Source organism: Bubalus kerabau, chromosome 13, assembly GCF_029407905.1.
Source record: "Bubalus kerabau isolate K-KA32 ecotype Philippines breed swamp buffalo chromosome 13, PCC_UOA_SB_1v2, whole genome shotgun sequence".
NCBI lineage: Eukaryota > Metazoa > Chordata > Mammalia > Artiodactyla > Bovidae > Bubalus > Bubalus kerabau.
Genome location: NC_073636.1, coordinates 24,917,650 through 24,933,828, shown reverse-complemented (window position 1 = coordinate 24,933,828; position 16,179 = coordinate 24,917,650). Strand labels below are relative to the sequence as shown.

Sequence of the window (16,179 nt, the reverse complement as noted above, 5' to 3'; positions counted from 1 at the left end):
AGGAGATCCAACCAGTCCATCCTAACGGAGATCAGTCCTGGGTGTTCATTGGAGGGACTGATGCTGAAGCTGAAACTCCAATACTTTGGCCACCTCATGCGAAGAGTTGACTCATTGGAAAAGACTCTGATGCTGGGAGGGATTGGGGGCAGGAGAAGGGGACGACAGAGGATGAGATGGCTGGATGGCATCACCGACTCGATGGACATGAGTTTGGGTGAACTCCAGGAGCTGGGTGAACACCAGGAGTTGGTGATGGACAGGGAGGCCTGGCATGCTGCAATTCATGGGGTTGCAAAAGTTGGATATGACTGAGCGAATGAACTGAACTGAACACACACATACATATATATGTATATATAATTTGTATCACACAATTTATGTATATATAGAAATTTTAAATTACAAATTTCAAATTTCTGAAGTTTAAATTTCTAATCATCTGATCATCTATTCCAGGTGTCAACAGACCCAGAGGCCCTATCCAACCAACAGCCTATGTTTTATTTTTTGTACTGCCCGTTAGTTAGGAATAATTCTTTGAAAAAAACTAGGAACAGTTGTTTGAAAATAAAAAAAGAAGAATATGTGACAAAAATCAAATGTGGACTGCAAAGTCTAATATATTAATTTAGTATCTGGGCCTTTATAAAACAAATTTGCTGACTCTAGGATCTATACATTTCCCCCCCTACTATTCACAGAGTTAAAAAGGCAAGGGAGTGGCTAGGAGAAAGAACAAGAGGAAAACTTGTATCTTTCCTCTTACCTTATTGCTTGAGACATGAAGAGTAGAATAAGGAAGGCATTTTTGTACAGATTCATGAGAGATAATTGTTAAATTTCGAAGAGTTTTGGGAGCCAGTTCACATCATGCTGAAATCAGTTATGGTAGAAATATTTACAACACAGAAATCAACGAACGCAACAAATCAGAGCTTTTTTGTTCCACCAGGGATCCAACACACCTCTAAATGAAACCTTTTGAAAGTCTCACCTCTGTTGGTGGTTTTTTTTTTTTCCTTTCCTTCCTTTCACTTTCCTTCATGCTATGCTCAGTCATGTTCAACTCTTTTTCAGGTAAGAATACTGGAGCGGGTTCCCATTTCCCACTCTAGGGGATCTTCCCAACCCCAGGATCAAACCCCCATTTCTTGTGTCTCCTACATTGACAGGTGACTACTTTACCACTAGAACCACCTGGGAAGTCCTACTTTTCAGAAACCAGAGGGTATCAAAGAAGCTTTGAATTTGTTTTTGTGTCTATAGGGAATACATAGATGGGACCCCATGGAACTAAGCTAGAACTGGATAGGGAAGTTCTCAGGGCAATGTACAAGGTCCTCCAAAGAAAAGAAACCACAGACTCTCACAGTGACTGTCTCTTATCCCCCTTCTCCCTCTCCCTCCTGTGCTGGGACACCCATTCTCTGCACGAGTGACCAGGACAGTCTCCACTCCCAGGTCTCTGGAGATGGTTGTGAGGGGAAGAGCCAGCCCATTGCCAGGACTGTAGGTAAAACAAGCTCCTGATATTAACCAAGGTCATGGATTGCCAAGAGAGTAGAACTTAAATGTTCTCACCAAACACACACACACACACACACACACACACACACACACACACACACACAAAAGGCAAATACAACACAGGATGGAGGCATTAGCTAATCATATGGTGGTGACCATTTTTCAATATATGTGTATCAATGGGTTGGCAATAGAGTAGAGCTTAAATGTTCTCACCACTAAAAAAATAAAAGGAAAGAAAAAAGACTATTATATGATGTGATAGAGGTATTAACTAATGCTATAGTGGTAATCCGGAGAAGGCAATGGCACCCCACTCCAGTACTCTTGCCTGGAAAATCCCATGGACGGAGGAGCCTGGTGGGCTGCAGTCCATGGGGTCGCTAAGAGTCAGACACGACTGACCGACTTCACTTTCACTTTGCACTTTAATGCACTGGAGAAGGAAATGGCAATCCACTCCAGTGTTCTTGCCTGGAGAATCCCAGGGACAGCGGAGCCTGGTGGGCTGCTGTCTACGGGGTCGCAAAGAGTTGGACACGACTGAAGTGACTTAGCAGTAGCAGCATAGTGGTAATCATTTTTCAACATATAAGTGTATCAAATCAACACATTGTATACCTTAAATGAATCAATTTTATATGGCAATTATATCTCAATAATGTTGGGGGAAAAGGTAACAGAAGAGATTTCCTGATCACCACTAGAGGGAGGGCGGGTCACATTTTGTGTAAAGGCATTTGAGGGACCTGAATGCTGGGTTTAACGGGAAATGAGGCCAAAAGGAAGGAGAAAGGGTGAAGACTGTAGGAAGGACAGGAGGACAAGGCAGAAGGAAAAGGATCATTGTTTTGTAACCTCTACGGAAGGGGTATCAGATACCAGCATCCAATCTCAGGGATCTGATGAGCAAAGGACACAGATACACTTGAGAAATGTGGGATCAGAACTCTCAGTGAATTTCTAGCTATCAGAGCACCCTTCTGTGCAGATGTGGCCACAGCAGAGGCCTCAGGGCAGGTGGCTAGAGAGCTTCTTATTCCTCCCAAAGCCATGAATGACACTGATGGGTGGACAGAGCAACACTCTAAGATTTGCCTTGTATGAGACTTAACTCTCAAGGATCAGTGAGTTCAGTTCAGCTGCTCAGTCGTGTCTGACTCCTTGCAACCCCATGAACCGCAGCACGCCAGGCCTCCCTGTCCATCACCAACTCCCGGAGTCCACCCAAACTCATGTCCATTGAGTCGGTGATGCCATCTAACCATCCCATCCTCTGTCGTCCCCTTCTCCTCATGCCTTCACTCTTTCCCAACATCAGGGTCTTTTCCAATGAGTCAGCTCTTCGCATCAGGTGGCCAAAATACTGAAGTTTCAGCTTCAACATCAGTCCTTCCAATGAACATCCAGGTCTTATTTCTTTTAGGATGGACTGGTTGGATCTCCTTGCAGTCCAAGGGATTCTCAAGAATCTTCTCCAACACCACAATTCAAAAGCATCAATTCTTTGGCACTCAGCTTTCTTCATAGTCCAACTCTCACATCCATACATGACTACTGGAAAAACCATAGCCTTGACTAGACGGACCTTTGTTGACAAAGTAATATCTCTGATTTTTAATATGCTATCTAAGTTGGTCATAACTTTCCTTCCAAGGAGTAAACGTCTTTTAATTTCATAGTTGCAGTCACCATCTGCAGTGATTTTGGAGCCAAAAATAAAGTCAGCCACTGTTTCCACTGTTTCCCCATCTATTTCCCATGAACTGATGGGACCAGATGCCATGATCTTCATTTTCTGAATGTTGAGCTTTAAGCCAACTTTTTCTCTCTCCTCTTTCACTTTCATCAAGAGGCTCTTTAGTTCTTCACTTTCTGCCATAAGGGTGGTGTCATCTGCATATCTGAGGTTATTGATATTTCTCCCAGAAATCTTGATTCCAGCTTGTGCTTCTTCCAGCCCAGCGTTTCTCATGATGTACTCTGCATATAAGTTAAATAAGTAGGGTAACAGTATACAGCCTTGACGTACTCTTTTTCCTATTTGGAACCAGTCTGTTGTTCCATGTCCAGTTCTAACTCTTGCTTCCTGACCTGCATACAGGTTTCACAACAGGCAGGTCAGGTGGTCTGGTATTCCCATCTCTTTAAGAATTTTCCACAGTTTGCTGTGATCCACACAGTCAAAGGCTTTGGCATAGTCAATAAAGCAGAAATAGATGTTTTTCTGGAACTCTCTTGCTTTTTTGATGATCCAGCGAATGTTGGCAATTTGATCTCTGGCTCCTCTGCCTTTTCTCAAACCATCTTGAACATCTGGAAGTTCACAGTAAACCATTCAATATCATGGCTGAAGAAGCTGAAGTTGAAAGGTTCTATGAAGACCTATAAGACCTTTTAGAACTAACACCCAAAAAAGATGTCCTTTTCATTATAGGGGACTGGAATGCAAAAGTAGGAAGTCAAGAAATACCTGGAGTAACAGGCAAATTTGGCCTTGGAGTATGGAATGAAGCAGGGCAAAGGCTAATAGTTGCCAAGAGAACACACTGGTCACAGCAAACACCCTCTTCCAAAAACACAAGAGAAGACTCTATACGTGGACATCACCAGATGGTCAACACTGAAATCAGATTCATTATATTCTTTGCAGCCAAAGATGGAGAAGCTCTATACAGTCAGCAAAAACAAGACCGGGAGATGACTGTGGTTCAGATCATGAACTCCTTATTGCCAAATTCAGACTTAAATTGAAGAAAGTGAGGAAAACCACTAGACCATTCAGGTATGACCTAAATCAAATCCCTTATGATTATACAGTGGAAGTGAGAAATAGATTTAAGGGACTAGATCTGATAGACAGAGTGCCTGGTGAACTATGGATGGAGGTTCATGACATTATACAGGGGACAGGGATCAAAACCACCCCCATAGAAAAGAAATGCAAAAAAGCAAAATGGCTGCCTGGGGAGGCCTTACAAATAGCTGTGAAAAGAAGAGAAGTGAAAAGCAAAGGAGAAAAGTAAAGATATACCCATTTGAATGCAGAGTTCCAAAGAATAGCATGGAGAGATAAAAGCCTTCCTCAGTGATCAATGCAAAGAAAGAGAGGAAAACAACAGAATGGGAAAGACTAGAGATCTCTTCAAGAAAATTAGAGATACCAAGGGAACATTTCATGCAAAGATGGGCTCGATAAAGGACAGAAATGGTATGGACCTAACAAAAGCAGAAGATATTAAGAAGAGGTGGCCAGAATATACAGAAGAACTATACAAAAAAGATCTTCACGACCCAGATAACCACGATGGTGTGATCACTTACCTAGAGCCAGACATCCTGGAATGTGAAGTCAAGTGGGCCTTAGGAAGTATCACTACGAACAAAGCTAGTGGAGGTGATGGAATTCCAGTTGAGCTATTCCAAATCCTGAAAGATGATGCTGTGAAAGTGCTGCACTCAATGTGTCTGCAAATTTGGAAAACTCAGCAGTGAGAGATCACAGGACTGGAAAAGGTCAGTTTTCATTCCAATCCCAAAGAAAGGCAATGCCAAAGAATGCTCAAACTATCGCACAACTGCACTCATCTCACATGCTGGTAAAGTAATGCTCAAAATTCTCCAAGCCAGACTTCAGCAATACATGAACCGTGAACTCTCAAGGATATCTATGTAGTTAACATTGGTTATGTTTTTTATTTATTTATGTTTTATTAAGGTAACATGATTTTATAAATTGATTTTTAAAAGTTTGTAAATGCAGGAGATCCAATATTATCTATATATTTAAAAGAAGGATATGTCTACTTACTTATTTTCTATATTACAGATATATATACTATACATGATATGTAATATAATCTCTTGGTCTGCTGAACATACAAGTAAGAGTCAAGGGAGAGATTACTTACAAAAGTGCCAGCCTAGATCTTTTGGTTATAACAAAATGGAAATTAGAATTTTATTAATTAGAAATTAATACTGATTTTCTCATATGAAGAAGAAACCTACAGTATCATTTTTTAATGCTCAGCAATGAATTAAACAGATTTCTCCCAAGGCAGCTGGGAACCTAAATTCCACATGTAACATTGTTTCTAGGAGTAAGAAGTTTCCAAACAACCTACTTATTAAAAACATTTAGAACAAAGTGTGTTTGTAAACCAGGCACCAAAAAAAAAGAACACAAAAAACTGTGTACACAGTTGTTTGGAAAGCTAAGTCACCCCCTCTTCCCTTACAGTGCTGGGATAGTTTGGGCCTCTGTCCTAGAGTCTGTTATCTCCCCCTACACACAACACATACACACACACACGCACACACACGCACAGTTTCTGTTGAAAAGTTGCTCCGGATGCATCTCTTACAGTTATAAGAAAACAGATTTCTAATGGCTATATTTCAAGGTTGTTGGCCCCATTTTTGCTGCTTTGGTAACTTTTTCTGGCTCCAGAAAAGCTACTCTAAAATAATGCAAATCGGACAAGGTCACAGAACATGCTAAGAACAGATCTGGTAACCTACAAGTACTAAACCCAAAGCTCCCCTTCTATTTCTAGAGCAAAACTGGGCACAACATAGCATTTTTTCTGTTAAGGCAAAACCATTATGAACACTCAGGATTGCAAATACTATCCGTTGAGTAAACTCATAAAGTGTGACTGCTCTGAGCTAGCAGGAATTACGAGCTGTAGGGTTCACTTTCATGCATTGGAGAAGGAAATGGCAACCCACTCCAGTGTTGTTGCCTGGAGAATCCCAGGGACGGGGGGGCCTGGTGGGCTGCCGTCTATGGGGTCACACAGAGTCAGACACGACTGAAGCGACTTAGCAGCAGCAGCAGCAGGGTTTAGTATGTAATTTTATAGAAACGCAACAATGTACCCAACTTTAACACATAAGCACAATATCTGCTCACAACATCCTGGTAGAACCATAAAAAACATCCTAACAGCTCAGCCAACTGTGCATTTAAACAGGTACAGCCTATTCTTGAGCTGGATTTTTAGAATTAAGGAATAGTATTTACCACATAGGCTAGTCTAAGCCCTAGAGATAGCTATACAAGGCTCCACTTAAATTAATTATGATTTTCTTAATGTAGTACATCATTGGTTAATTGATATGGCCTTATAACTCCTCCTCAGCTAGAACCATTGGACCAGGAGGCAACCAATGAGAATAGACATGTTAAGTCAAGCAAGAAGTAAACCCAGCATTAAGAGACAGGAAAAGTAGTTAAAACCCAACCTGGGTGGCCAACTAGTGACCCATATAGGTTTCTCTCTGTCCCTTCTCATGTTTCTGCTCTCAGTCCTGACTTGATGAGATGACTCAATTAAGAAATAACGTTCCAGAAACAGTTCTGTTGCCCAGCTTAGCTCTGATCTCCACTTTTACCCCCGCCCCCAGGGTATCACTCTCCCCAGCCTTCCACTGCCACTGCCATCTAAGAACTGCAGTGTGACCCAAGAGGGGAAGAAGACCCCCGCTTCACTACAGGAGGGCCCACCCAGAGATCAGGACAGTCTTCGATGCTCTCACCCAGAAGATGAAACTTACAGCAGCCACCTTTCAGAAGCCCCAGGCCAGAGGTATTTTATGAAAAGAAATACACTGTATCTTAGAGAGTTAACTGTATTTATTTCCTAATTATTTCCAGCAGCACATATAAACAACCATTGGGGCTTCTTCAAAGTCATTTCCAAAAATAACAGCTAAGAATCCTGGGAGAGCAGGGCCTCTGATCACAGTCCTGGTCAAAGGAGGGACAAAAAGTCCAGGAGACCAGAGAAGACAGCATAGTAACTGTGTCTGATACTCCACATGCATTTTCATTTAATTTTAATAGGACCCTATTTAGGTTACAGACACTATTTCATCTCCATGTACTTATTTGACAGGTATTTACTGCATACCTACCATGTGCCACATGTTGTTCTAGGCACTAGAAATACAGACGTGAACAAAGAAGGTAAAATCTCTACCTTCATGGAGCTTTTCTTCGAATGGGAGAAACACAAGATAGAGACAGAATTTATGGTCATAATAGTCACAAAGGCTAAAAGGAAATTAGTGTAGGAAAGGCGGGAATAAAAATCTAGAGGAGTGTCATCTTCAACAGGGTAGCCAAGAGAGGCTTCACTGAGAAGGGGAATTTGAGAAAAGAGGGAGTGAAGAAGTGAGTCAAGCAGGTGTCTGGGAAAGAGCATTCCAGAAAAAGGTTCAAACTGCTTAATTCAAAACTGCTTAGGAGAGAGCCAATGTGATATGTTGTAGGAAAAGAAAGGGGGTCAGTGCAGTGGAAGCAGTTATGGGTGGTCGGGGAAGTATAAGAAGCCAGAGAGTTAGAAGTGGTGAAACAGTGTAGGGCCTTATTCATCTGATGTACTGGAAGGCCTTTTTCTTTTTCTCTGAGAAGAGACGGGAAGACACTGGAAAATGTAAGCAGAGGAGTCATATGAAGAGCCTCATGTGCTCATAGTATGGCTCAGGCTGGGTGCCGAACCTGGACTGTGGGGTGGGCCCAAGATGGAAGCCTAGAGAGAAGTTAGAAGGCCACTGCAGTAAACCAGCTGGGAAATACTGGAGGCTCAGTCCAGGCTGGTAGCAAGCGAGATGGTGAGAACTGGTCAGATTCGAAATGTCAATACATCAGGAAGGCACAGCTGCAGGATTTGTAAATGAATTCAATGCTGGCTGTGAAGAAGAAACATGAAGGATAACTCCCAAGGTTTCTGACCCCAGTAACCAGAAAAATGGAGCTAGCCCTTGCTGAGAGGAGTAAATGGGAGAAGCAGGTCTGGCAAAGGGGTGCATCAGGAGCTCATCTATCCAGAAAGGGATGTTGGCAAAGGGAACAGTATTTTAGACAGAGAATCTTTATAAGGTTATGGCTCTCATATTAAGGATTCCAGTTCTACCTAAGAGATGTGTCCCTCACTCAATCATTTTTTTATACTCACTCACTCATTCATTCTTTTATTCAACAAATGTTTATTGGATATCCATTGTGTGCCCAACAGGTGCTAAGTCTCAGACATGCAGTGAGCAAGAAATACTCAGTTCTTTTCCTTATAAAACTTACAATACAGAGGAGAAATAAATAATTGTGCAACTACATCTATCCCCATACATGGTAATTACCTATAAACAAAACAAAAACCTACTAATAAATAAAAAGCAACTTGCCCATGTAGCTAGGGAGAGACAGGGTTGTAACATAAACACAAGTTATCTTCCTCCAACCCGCTGTTTAGCACAGGGAGTGCAGCTAGGTGATTTGCGGTGACCAAGATGGACAGGATGGGGGTGGGGTGGGAGGAAGGTCCACGAGGCAGGGTATATATGTATACATATAGCTAATGAGGAAAGAGGACATCCAAGGATAGCAGACCTTTTAAGTTGCCCCTGGAATGGACAATATGTGGGAATCTTCTGTATGTCCGAATGTCTTCCTGGGAAATTTATACCCTTCATCTTTTTAGACCTTCATTTTCTCATCTCCAAAAACTGCACTAGATCATTTTCAAGCTCAGTAACTATGACCCCACATTCCTAATATCTCAGCATTTCTGCACTCTAACTACATTTCTAAAATAAAGATTCTGCCCTCTAGAATGTACTGCTTGTACACCTGCAAGATTCCTTCAAATGGTCATTCAATCCAACAGCGTGATTATGGTAATAATCCAAATGAAAAAACCACAACAAACGAAACACTACAGGGTCTGGTTAAAGAATTCCAAATTTTAGCTACTATTTAAAGTATTTATTTACATTTACTTCTAAAACATTGTTTTAATCACCAGGCATTGTCCACAATCACAGTACTTTTTCTAGAACTCCATTAATGTCCTAAAACACCTACAAAATACCCATTAATGGAAAATATGGATTTTTTTCTGTTAATTACAAATTACTTGTCAGTGTTGTATACTAAATTAATGGCATTGATTAGAGAAAACAATGTCCCAAATAAAATAGTAATGTATACTGACATATTGTTTTAAATGTCTAATTAAATCATTCAAGTAAAATTATCTCATTTTGTAAGTAGAAAAAAATGAGGTTTACAAAATTTCTAGGATGGCTCCAAATCACATGTCACTAAGAAGGTTCTAAATCCAAAATTATTGCTCATAAACTCATGACTCAGATCACTAAATTATTATTACCATTAATGAATACTAATTTTTTAAAAGTAGTTCTGTTGTACAAGTAAGAAAAATATATGGGCCTAGTAAATATAATAAAATTAAACTATGGGGGAAAAAGTATCATTCATTCTGGAACCTGAGTGACTTACCACCTTCTACCAGAGTCCAACGGTAGCCTTGGTTCAGATAATTAAACCAAGAACAGTCTTGTATATATATATGTTTAATCTTCATTGGCAGAATCTATGTATAAATATTTTAATCATGTTTAAATTAAATATGGTTAAAGCATAGGAGTAGACATGTGCACATGAAGTAGCAAAATATGAGATATCTGAATGCATGATTTCGGTAATTCTAAAGAATTTTTTCACCAACCTGTCCCACTAACCTAGACACATCTGAATCAACACATTATCAACATATTCACATGAGCATGGCATGATGACCTCCACATGGTAAATGAGGGCTTCCTTGGTGACTCTCTGGTAAAGAATCTGGCTGCAATGCAGGAGAAGCAGGTTGGATCCCCGGGTGGGGAAGATCCCCAGGAAAAAGAAATGGCAACCTATTCCAGTATTCCTGTCTGGGAAATCCCATGGACAGAGGAGCCTGGCAGACTACGGTCCATGGCATCATAAGAGTCAGACTCATTTAACTAAACCACCACCACCAGCAACATGGGAAAGTAACAGAGAACCTGCTGTTAAAAAAAAAAAAAAAAAAAAAAGTTAAAATGTAAATACGCAAAGAGATGTGTGTATTTCATAGATAAAGAACTTTACTGATTTCCACTGTGTGAAAATGGGAAACAAGCTCTGCTGTTACATAATTTTCAAATGTTTACAAACCCTAGCCTCTTTTCTTTCTTGCCCTCTAGAGCTCCATTTATTCCTTCTCCTTCCAATTCACTTTTTCTTCTTCACATGCTTCCCCAATACAGCATGATACCTTCCTCTAATATTTTCACCAAGAATAATTCACTCATTCATCCATCCATTTAACTGAACTTATTATTGACCTACTATGTGCCTGGCACAAGATTGTCTTCTGGCCATCAAAGATGAATAATAATATCCCTGATTTCAGGGAAGATGAAATCTAGCAGATGCTGGACCCCTTAGTTAAGGAGTTGGAAGTGAGTCATTTTCCTAAAAAACAGGTATTACCTGCCCTTTGCTGCAGGGCATGTATTTTTTCCACCTTCTTTCCAGACCACATATCTTACAGACTATAAGCTCCCTGAACACTGGGGCCACATATCAGTCATTTCTATCATCCCAGCATCTAACACAATGCCTGGCACATACTGGGCCTCATAAATTGTTTTGAATGAATAGATCTGAGTAAATGAAATTAGGTAATCACTATGCATCATGAATAACTTGCCAAAAAAAAAAAAAGGAATTTAGTTAACAATCTCCCTTTACCCACAAGGCTTCCCTGGTAGCTCAGACGGTAAAGCGTCTGCCTACAATGCGGGAGACCTGGGTTTGAAAAGTGCACCCTTGGTACCAGAAGCTGAGTGGGATACTGGTTTCCTAAGCACAGACGGTCCTACTCTGGAAAAGTGATGCTTCGTTGACTTCCTAGAATAATCGCATCTCATTTAATATAAAATTCCCTGAGAACCGTCTCCAGTTGAGAAAAGGGTGAGGAAGCTGCCCGCGCCACCCTCCCCTGCCCTCTGCGGGGCTCTGCTCCAGGTAGGAGCGCAGCTTCTATGAACTTTTCTCCAGGTTCGAAGTTTGGTCAATTGATAAAGAATAAAAGCTCCTTCCGGAGGCGGGTTAGAGAGGATGATAATTAAAAAGAGCTGAACGGGCCCCGGGAACAAGTGAGCAAAGCGCCGAGGGTCTCTTGAGTTCACCGGGTCTCCCCCCACCCCCCCTACCCGCCGCGGGGAACAGCCTGACGACTGCGGGGACCCGCGGCTGCGCGGGGAGGGCAGCCGAGACGGGGAGCCGGAGGGTCCGGGGGACGGGCGCAGACCGGGTGCTCTCGGCCTCGGAGAAGCCGCCCAATTACAAGAATTAGCCACTGAAGCTCCAAAGGCACCCAACTGCAACTGTAGCGTCCCGGAGCATCACACCCGCCCTCTTCCTGGACCGCCGTTTCCCCCGTCGAGACTGGAGCACCTCAGAGGACCCCCCAACTTCCCACTCCGAGCCCCTGGATCTGGAATGCCCTGAATCCCCACCCTTCACCGTCGCTGCCCGGCGCCGGGTTCTTCTGTCTCCTCTTGCCCGGGTCTTCCAGGGTCCGGCAGCAGCAGTGATGCTCCACCCCAGGCAGCCCCGAATGAGAAGCCACGCCGTTTCCTAGACTAACCCGTTTCCAACCTCTGAGACCCTTCTGGCTCGCCACTCCAGGATGGCGCGCCAAGGTCACCAGAGTAGGTGTGACAACCAACCTCCACCTTCTCTCTCCCCAAACCCCTCCCTTTCCGAGACCCCCACGGCCTGTACCTTGCGCGTTCCTCCCCTCAGGTGGAGGATCTCCTCCCCTGGCTCCATCGGGATCCCACTCTACCTTGGCCCCCCGCGTCCTCGACCCTCCCGTGACGCTCACCTTCTCTCCGGGCGAGGGTCGCCGGCAAGTCTGCTATCCTCAGAGAACGAGGGCAGGAGATAAGCCTCCCACTCGCTCCAGGGGAGCGACGGGGAAGCCGATGCAAACTTCTGCTGCACTTACTTCGGGCAGAGGCTGCCGCCCCCTCGCCTCTCCTCGCTTTCCTACAGGCGGCTGCTCCACGGCGGTGACCTGGAGCTGGCGCGCTCGCATTCCCCGCACCAGAGCCGCCGCGAAATGCGTAGGGCTGGGAGGTCTCTACCGGACGAGCGCGCCCGGGGCCCGAGTCCCGGGGCCGAGGTCGGGCCGCCGCGCTGGGCGGCGAGCTGAGCGGCGACCGCCCCCAGCCGCCCAGGGATGCTGCGCACGGCGCCCCGCGCCCAGCTCCTCCGCTGGGTCGTTTCTGTCCGAGTTGCAGTTTCAGTGCCTGCCAGGTCTGCAGCACCCTCACCGTCCTTCCCAGGAAACGACTTTCAATCCACCTGGCGGCTCGCGAGGCTCCCCCGCGGGCTGGCGGCGCCACAGCGGGTGCAGAGGAGAGGGAGGAGCGCGGCAGCCGCGGCCGCCCCAGTGCGCCTCCAGCTTCCCAGCTGGGCGAGGAGCGCGCGGCCCTCTCCAGCCGCTCTCCTCGGGACTGCAGTCCTGACGTCACCCCACCCCCCCACCCGGCGGAGGAGCCGCGCGGAGGGTGGGGTGCGGGGAGCGAGGACGCGGGAGTGTGAGCGGGACTGTGAGCGCGTGTGTGTGCACGCGCGCGTGGGCCTCGCCAGCCCGGGGACCGGTCGGAACCGCAGCTGGATCCTGCGACGAGCCAGAAACCGAGCTCCCTGCAAACAGGAGCCGAGGGGTGGCCGTGAACAGCCGGGGGCGCTCGGTTCCAAGTTGGGCGGCGATACTACGCACACCGAGTTTGGATGCGACCAAAGAGGCTGGATTAATGCGATAGGAGGGTTGGGAAAGCAGGAGTTGGGAGTGCCCTTGGAGTTGGGCACTATCTTCCCCCAAAGTTGGAGGAAGCACGAGACGCCTTTAAAAAGCTGCACTAGAGGTACAGGAGGAAGAGGGGAGTGGACCGAGCGGGAGGGCTGATTTTCACACTCCTGTAGGAAGGAGGCGGGATGAGGAGCTCTGAGAGTCCTCCGGGCCTCCACGGCCGCCGCAGGTCCCAGGAAGGAGCCCTCTTGGGTGCGCCAAGGGCGGCTCTGGCCTGCTCCGAGCTCACCTCCAGCCCGCCGCCGCTGCGCACTGAGAAGTTGATGCAAAGAGATCAAAGGGGCAGGGCCTTCCGCACCTCATTCCCCGCCCCGCGCGACCCTGGGGGAGTTTTCCACAGAAGCTGGGTAAACACTCCCGGAACCAGAGAAAAGAGGCCAAGGCCGGGCTCCGGATGCACCATACCATGTCGTTGGGTCTGAGTCCGTGGTGGTTAGAACTCCGCGCCGAGTCCCTGGAGATCGTCGACCAGCGTAGTGCGTCTCCGCCACCCACCAGGAACTTATTCTCGTAGGAAGCCTGAGTCGTCACGACCTAACTTGCCTAGTTCTCTTAAGTTGTGTTGGGGACCCAACAGGGAAGTGACTTTCTGCGGAGGCGTCAAATGAAGGGTCTTAAGAGGTTCTAGAATGGCTAAAGGTTTGTCCCTCTGCAGCGACCCCGCCGTCAGTGGGGCAGAGTGCGCGGCTCCGTGCGCCCGCGGCGCTCTGTACCCTGCGGCTGTGCCCAGCTCGGGGACGGCCGCAGCCTCGGGGTCTGAGGAAAATGTGCAGGAGCGCCTCCTGCCCAGGCTGGATCCGCTGTCAGCAGCGAGGCGTCAGACACGCACTGCAGTGACCAAGCGAGCAACCAGCAATTTTGCCCCGGTCGAGTGGCAGTGCTTTTTAAATGCAAGTGTCATCTTTCCTGAATCCAGAACACTGATCGCCGAGATGCCTCTTTCGTGAAAATACTTGCTTAAAATGGAAAAGGTGACGGTTGGAAGCAGGAAAGAAACAGAATGGGAGGAAAACGACCCCCTGTCCACAAACACGCTTTTAACTTCAACTTCTCAAAGTTACTCAAAATATGATCCCGAAGGAGCAGAAAGTTTCACGGCCATCTTCAATCTCCGAGGAAGCTGAACAAAATAGAAGCAAGTGTGGAATCTCGGTCTACTGTCTTGCGTTTAATAATCTTAGGAATCCCCACATTTGAAAAAGAGAATTCTAGCTAATTAGGCAATGTCATGGATATCCTTAACTAGGGGTTGGAGTTAACAAATAAATAGAATACTTAAAATTAGTAAAGATACAGCATATTCCTAATTAGAACAGAGAGCAAGGGAATTTCAGAGGACACTGGGTACCAGCCTCCAGGCCCTCTTGCAACCGACCTATTTTTTAATATATAAATTTAAAAACACCCTGTCATCATGAAGGAATTACATAACGAAGTCCTAGTGATGCATGTTTCAGAAACAATTCCTCAGCAGGAATCACTGTTCTTAATAATGTTAATTCAGATTAATAGTGTGGGAATAAGCAAGTCATTGGCCAAAAAAATAAAAAGGTTTGAAAACAAGACGGTGAAGTGGCAGCTATGCTGGTACATATGAGCCTTCTAAGTTGGGTCACAATTCTGTTTCTAAGTGTTCCATGTCTAATTAGTGATGCTGTATTAGCAGGTATGACAACCTAGCTGACACAGCCACAGTAAGTAATGGCTATTTGATGTGGCAAGCCTAAGCATCCTTCCTTGATTTCCTGTTGTTATTTGGTTCACAGCTGCAGGATAACTTTTTTCACATTCTGAACTGATTGGTTGTTTGCATATCTGTCTTGCTTCTAAATTTATAATCTCCAGGGCAGTAATTCTGTCTTCTTTCTACGTGAAACAGTGCAGTGTCTGATAAATGGTAGGCACCTAATAAATACATATTGATTTAATTTTTTAAAGAGTATGAAATAACTAGATTTTAAAATCTGTTTTAAATGGACTCGTATGCCATCTATGTGAAAAAAGTATATATCTGATATAAAACAAATATATTTATATATGAAATGGAAAGGAGAAGAAGAAAAATCAGTTCTCAAAAGAATAATCCTCCATAGCTGATCATGTTAAATTATCCATAGAAACATCACCTGCTGCTCTTATTATATAAGAATTCTTTCATGTTTGTCTATTGACATGTACATGTTTTAAAAGTTTAGTATTTGGAACTCACAATCACTCAGAATTCCAAAGTGCATTACAAATATTCTCCTATTGGTCAGAAGGCAGCATGTCCTTTAAGTTGGGTGCATGCGTATATGATAAGGTAAAAAACACAGTTAGCTCAACTCACCCTGGACTTTGCCCTAATCAACATGTGGACATTCACAAGGGTCCGGACACTGCCATATGGCCAAGTAGGTTGAGGAACAAAGCTTGTGTGAGGTGCCCCCAAATAAAGGCATGATAGTTGACCAGGAAGTTCAGCTCATGCACACTTCAGAATCCAAGTGGAAAATTAGCTACACACACACACATGCACACCAGTCCATAGCTACCGGAGAGCCAAAACATCAAGTTTACAAAGAAGGAATGGCTCTATTGGGAGTAGAGACGGCAGTGTTGTGGGCAGGGGCACACTATTTCAATATAGCAGTGGCTTTTCATAATATGCTCTGTAACATTAAAGTCTCTAAATCAAACCCTCTAGCAATACATTGTTGGCAAAACTATGGAGACTCATAATCCTGTCCTTCCAGAAGTTATCTCCTGAGCAAAACAAGCTCCTTAATACAGCTTCTCATTTTTTGCCAAAAAAAAAAAGAGGCAAGAATAAGGATAAAATTCATTTCATATAGGACTTACCTTAAAAAACAGTTAATACATATATCTCATATATATGTGTGTTATCTATATATCTCAGTTATAGATTACAATTTTCATAAATCTG

At 44.5% G+C, this 16,179-nt stretch overlaps 2 long non-coding RNA genes across 2 annotated transcripts in view; both read right to left on the bottom strand.

Moving 5' to 3' along the window:
* The window catches only part of LOC129625426 (uncharacterized), an 85,043-nt gene extending 74,701 nt beyond the window's left edge, over positions 1 to 10,342 (bottom strand). The window contains exons 1-2 of the long non-coding RNA XR_008701437.1: positions 10,081 to 10,342; positions 4,855 to 4,998 (exon numbers count right to left, since the gene is read on the bottom strand). This is a non-coding gene — a long non-coding RNA (uncharacterized LOC129625426). The remainder of the gene's footprint in view (positions 1 to 4,854; positions 4,999 to 10,080) is intronic.
* The window catches only part of LOC129625427 (uncharacterized), a 324,047-nt gene extending 311,489 nt beyond the window's left edge, over positions 1 to 12,558 (bottom strand). The window contains exon 1 of the long non-coding RNA XR_008701438.1: positions 12,261 to 12,558. This is a non-coding gene — a long non-coding RNA (uncharacterized LOC129625427). The remainder of the gene's footprint in view (positions 1 to 12,260) is intronic.
* Positions 12,559 to 16,179: the final 3,621 nt, after the last annotated feature.